Source organism: Mauremys reevesii, linkage group 4 (assembly GCF_016161935.1).
Source record: "Mauremys reevesii isolate NIE-2019 linkage group 4, ASM1616193v1, whole genome shotgun sequence".
NCBI lineage: Eukaryota > Metazoa > Chordata > Testudines > Geoemydidae > Mauremys > Mauremys reevesii.
Window position 1 is genome coordinate 20,987,774 of NC_052626.1, and position 6,098 is coordinate 20,993,871.

Genomic DNA, 6,098 nt, shown 5'->3' on the forward strand with positions numbered 1-6,098 from the left:
GGATGATAGAATAAACTTGGGAAAACTAGCAATTAATAATTTGAGAAATTCTCTGAGGTAAGACTCCCTCCCCCCAGGGGCCCATAACAATCAGCTTCAGTGCTCCTGGTGGTTTTGTCTGGTTGGTGTGCCAGCCAGTTCCCTCCTTCCCAGCTCTCCACTCTGAGTTAGCTGTCCTGAACAGGAAAAGTTCAAGGATCCTGGCAGGCCCAGGCTCCTCAGAAGGCTCTACCACCTGGCCCAGCTGAGATGATTTCAGCTTTAACTGCTGGGTAGGGTGGCCCGCACCACAATCCTTAGGTAGGCTGCTGCTCTGTCTGTGCCTTCAGGCCAAGCTGCCCCAGCTCTGTCCCAGCCCCTGCTGTTCTGCTCCATCAGTTGCCTCAAATTTGCCATTGCTGCAATGGGCCAACCATCACTTCAGAGCTGCTGTCCGCCACCACAGCCATTTTGTGCTGTCCGTCACTTCGAAGCTGCCACTGCCAGTCTGCACCATCCACTGTTCTGTTGCAGTCTCCGTTCAGCTCTCTAGAGAGGCATAAGGGGCACTGATCCTTAACAGCATCCTCACCATCAGAGAGGCACTCCTGCAGCTGTCCCTCCCGTGCTGTCTTCTGGCTCCCTCACCAAACTGTGCCTGACAGCAATCTAGTCAGGGTGGCCCCAGGCATGTTTGATGTCAATGTCTTATCCTTATATTTCCTACCAAGGTCAATAGCATTTTGTTGCCCTCAAACTCAAAATTTAACTGTTTGTTTTTTTTACCAAAATTCCCCCAATCTGTCACATAACTAAAATGTAAATAGGTCATACCCGTTCAGTCAGTTCCCCTTGCTCTCCAGCAGAAGGTGGCAGAGAATTCCATCCCCACTGGAGCCCCTGCCCATCTGCCGTTCTTAAGCCGCTCTGGGCTGCTCTTCTCCCATTTCAAAAATAGGTGACAATAGCGAGCTCCCTCCTCTCTAAGGCTTCAGGCCACGGGGCTTACACACTTATTACTGACACCTGTTGGATGCTGCTGCTGGGCCAGTTTTGGCACAGTTGCTGCCAGCTGGGCATTTGGTACATCATGAACCAACACAGGGATCAGCGGAGTGTAGGTCTCTCTCTCCCACAGCTGTGCAAAGGAGGGTTTGAATGGTTCCATATAACTGGGCCCGGGCCCATTAGGGGCTCACAAAGGGTCCCTTTTTACTTCTCACTTTTTTCCTCCACCATGGGGCCTTCGCCTTCTCTGTAACTTCTCTCTTCTCTTCACCTTGATTGATTTTATCCGCATTCCTGAGCTCTGGCTATTAGTTTCACCTGGAATAGTGCTGAGTTTCACAGAGATATTATGATTTTTCACCTGATTTCTCTGAGTTTCACGGAGATATTAGTTCTTTTACCCACTGCCACAGTCATGCCAAACCTAGCAATTCATTCGTGAAGGGCTTGGTGGGTGAATTCTTAGAGTTAACCACGATTCCCTCCATGAGTACTGACAAGCGCAAAAGTGGTGGTCAAAAGCAGGCTTGTGTAAAAGATCAGAAAAATGTGAGTGGTCTACAAAGTTTCTTGAAATGTGTGAAATACAACCATGTTCCTGGTGAACAATCCACAGGCATTTATGCTATTCGCATTTCTGAGCCTTCCTTATCTCATGAGGACGTTGATTTGGGTTTGTCAGGCTTCCTGTGTGCCAGAGTCCCTGATTCCAGCATAGAGTTTGGCATTGAATTGTTTGGTCCTGGAGTCTGATTCTGGGACAGAAAGTTGTCTGTTCGTTGCTAGTACAAATGTTGTGGATTTGGACACAAAGTGGTTTGATTACTGAAAGCGTGGGGCAGAATTTTGACTTGGACAAGGCAGATACGGCTACTAGGCCACAAGTGGGTTCTGTTCACGGGGTTTTTTTGGTAGAAAACAGTGCCGTTGTTCATTTACAACAAGCCTTTTCACCTAACGAATGCAAAGGAAGGCAATTATTAAAATTGTGATTCTTTGTCAAAACTCCTAATGAGGAGTTATGCCAGAGATCTTGGTTGATATCCGGATTGACTCCTTCCTTCTTGTTCTGTTTTGCTTGTTTTCTTTTCTAGCCAAATTCCTCATCTTCCTTTGTGAACCATAAAAATGGGTTCACTGACTATTTCCAGTTTAGCGAGTGAGTATGCCAACATGAACATTCAAAGGAACACATGGAGGCAGTCTCTCGCTGGATGGAACTTGCAGAACGGTTGGAAAAGGGTCTCACAATTGACAAAGCCATGCAAACCTGCTCGTTCTCAACAAGGAAGACATAAAGAGGCCTCCGTGAAACTTAGCAAGCACTTAACCTGAGGATTTAAACACTGAGAGTATTGAGAACAATATTGAACTCTTCGCCAGTTTTTGCAAGCATATTTTTAAGGATGACTTAGAAACAAAGGTGCCCATTGATCGCCTTAGCTACATTCACAAAAGCTCTTTAGATGCAAGTTTCTCTAACATAAAAACAGCACTGCATATTTTTTGCTGTCTTCCTGTAACCGTGGCTGCTAATGAAAGACATTTCACCAAGCTAAAATTAATCAAGACCTTTCTAAGAATGTCCATGGGGCAGCGTGAAGGGGCACATCCTCACTCAGAGAGGAGACTATCAAGCTTTTCTGGGCTCGTTCGTCACTACCAAGGTGCACCGGTAAGGCTTGCTTTGCTTGGAGGGCAGGGGGGTGGGGAGGAACGGGACTTTAAAGGGAAAACCTGCCACACAGGAAGGGGTGGTGAACAGGAAGAAGACTGCTGTACCTCAGAGACTGCTGACTACAGATTCAGATCAGCCCAGAGGGAGATAGTAGCAGGCTTCATATCCTCTGAAACTGCATAGACCAGCCATAAAGCAAGGTATCCCACCAAGAGGACGGCTAGACCCTAATTAAAGACACTATTACCTGGTAAACCAATCCCAAAAGACTGCCTAAGAGACAGACCACCTTTGCCTTTCTTTTCTTTTATTCCAATTCCCCTCTGTCAATGGAAAGAGAGAGAAAAGGACCTTTCTTTGGTTTGTTTGGAGAACCCCTTGTGTATTACAGACACAGGAAGGACATTATGAACAACTTGGATCGGGGGTCTGCTGGGGACTCAGGAGAGCCCCAATCCCCCACAGGCAGGAAAGGTTAAGCGATGTGGGTGAAACTTCCCCTGGGGGAGGCAAGCTCCTTATCCTGCCTCCTCCACCCACAGCCCTGCCCACACTCCACCCCTGCTCTGCCCCAGGCCCCACCACTGACTCGCCACTCATCTCTTCACCCTCCCTGAGATTCCCCCCTCCGCTCACCTCCTTCCCCGTCCACCTGCTGCTCACCTCCTCACCCACTCCCACCAGATCCTTTCCCCGCCTGCCATGAGACCCCCCCACCTACTGTGCAGCTGGCTCAATGCTCCTCTTCTCACCCTGCTGCTGCCCCCTCCCCTCCATCATGACACCCTCTCCCCTTTTCACCTTAAAGCACTAATAACATTCCCCAAGGGAACTGAACAGGAAACAGGTACAGCTCAATTGCCAGATAGATTCTCCTCTGCATGGCAGGGAGTTCGGTGTACGCTGTACAGAGAGACCTGAAGCCTAATCTCTCCTTTTGAAAAAGTGCTTGTCATTGACAGCCTGCATGAAGGCAGTAGTTTAATCACCTTTCTTATACAGAATTCCCTGCCAGACTCATTTACTTAAACTGGATTTGAATAAAACGATGACTAGATCAAGAAATAAACTCACTGGCTATGTCAGCTCCTCCTGGAGCCAGGTTAGCCGTTACTTCTTCTGGGTACAGAGACTAAGGGCACGTCTTCACTGGCAACATTAAAGCACTGTAGTCATGGCAAAACCCCACCTCCACGAGGGGAATAGATACGCTCCCAGCGCTGGTGCACTGTCTACACTGGCACTTTACAGCGCTGAAACTTGTGGCGCTCAGGGGGGTGTTTTTTCACACCCCCGAGAGAGAAAGTTGCAGCGCTGTAAAGTGCCAGTGTAGACAAGCCCTAACTGAAGGGTCCTCATTTGGAAACTGTTTTTAACCCCAATATCACATTTTCCTACAATATAAAAGCCAGCTGAATGTGGCCAAAGGCTTCCTTGGCATTGGCAAATGCCTGTTAAATGGCTTGAAGCCCTTGGGGGTTGGCTTTGGCCCTAGGCCCCAGCAAGTCTAAGCCAGCCCTGGCGACCCCATTAAAATGGGGTCGTGACCCACTTTGGGGTGCTGACCCACAGTTTGAGAACTGCTGCTCTAGCTGTAAATAAATTTGCATTTATAAATATTTTGTATACACTACACATATAAATGTGTTGGCCATAATGTAAATATTTTGTATTATGCCAAAAATACTGTTACATCCTGTTGTAATCTTGAGAACTGGCTATCAAACCATAAAGATTTGTACTGATTTAAAAAAATGGCTTCATTACCACTTTAATGACTCTTAACAGTTTCAGTGATCTCTGCTACTAGGGCTCTGGAAGGATTTTTCACTGTGTAAAGTTACTCAGGGACCCCCTCCGCTCACCTCCTCAGCCCCCTCACCCCCCTGTCTGCCACTGACCCTCCGCTCACATTCTCTCTCTCTCTCTCACACACACACACACACACCATGTCCCGCGGGGACTTCCGAGAGTGGAAAGGGATGGGGTGGAGGAGAGGAGGAAGATTCACCCCAAGGCGCAGCAGCAAGCCGTGGGAGCCTCGAGGAAGGGTCAGAGCAGGGAGAGGAAGAGGCGGGGGGAGGGGGGGGAACATCACAGCCCGGGTGTCGGGTGGCTGGGATGGCAGTGCTGGGGGAGGCAATGCCTCCCCTTGCCTATTATACTTGCTGCCCATGGGTGTGGCAGTTATTTCTATGGAGGACTTGGAAGCAAGGCAGATAGACTGAGCTGAGCTAATTAATGGGGGGACTTTAGAGCAGGTGTTCTCAATCTTTTTCTTTCTGAGACCCTCTCCCCACCCCCAACAAGCTATAAAAACTCCATGGCCCAGCTGTGCCACAACAACTGTTTTTCTGCATATAAAAGCCTGGGCCGGTGTTAGGAGGTAGCAAGGAGAGTAATTGCCCAGGGCCCCATGCTATAGGGGGCACCACAAAGCTAAGTTGCTCAGGCCTCGGCTTCAGCCCCGGGTGGTGGGGCTCGGGTCCCCAGGCTGAAGTCCCACATGGCGGGGCTTCGGCTTTCTGCCCTGGGCCCTAGCGAGGCTAATGCCAGCCATGCTTAGTGGACCCCCTTAAACCAGCTCACGGCCCCCCCGATAGCCCTGGACCCCTGGTTAAGAACCACTGCTTTAGAGAAAGCTAGGAAGGCCCCTTTGTAAATGTATTACTTAGCGGTGATTGCACTGTTGGTGGTAGTTGGTTTGTTCGTTTTGTTTTGTGGTGGGCGAAAGGGGATCCAGATTTGAGTCTTTGAACCATGCCTGGAACACCCTCAGCATGGCACTGCCCTCTCCAAACCTGGATCTTATAGAGTTGTGTCCATTAATATCTGAGTCTTGGGATGGGACTAAAATGGGACCGGTCATACTGAAAAGCTCGCCTTGCTGCACTACCAAATCACTTCATGAGTTGACTAAATTCATCACTACAGTGGCATTGGAAATACAGAGATTGATTGTTCTTGGCCATTTCAGTCTGCATGGAGATGATGAATCTTCAGAAGCAGCTCATGGGTGTATCCCAGGTAGTTATTTGCTCAACTCATATAGCTGGTCACACTTTGGATATGGTTTTTGGACTGGAGGTGGAGATTAGTAAATTGCACCTTAAACCTGGTGTCATGGACCTACCATTACCACCTATGGTTCGGGCTCATCTCTCCTGTCAGGGTGAGAGACCTGTTTTGGTGGTCCGCCCTTAAGGATTAAAGGAACAAGAAATGTTCCAGAGAGCTCTGAGAATAGGGCCGGATTTACACCTTAAACACCCCTAGCCAGAGCATCTTCAGCGCCCTGCCCCTGCCTACAGCTGACTTTCGTGTTTTCTGTAAAAAATGAATCTTTTAACTCATTTTAAACTTTTAGGCACCTCTAGAATGTCGGCGTCCCTAGACTGCCGCCACCCTTAGGCATGTGTCTACTGTGCCTAAT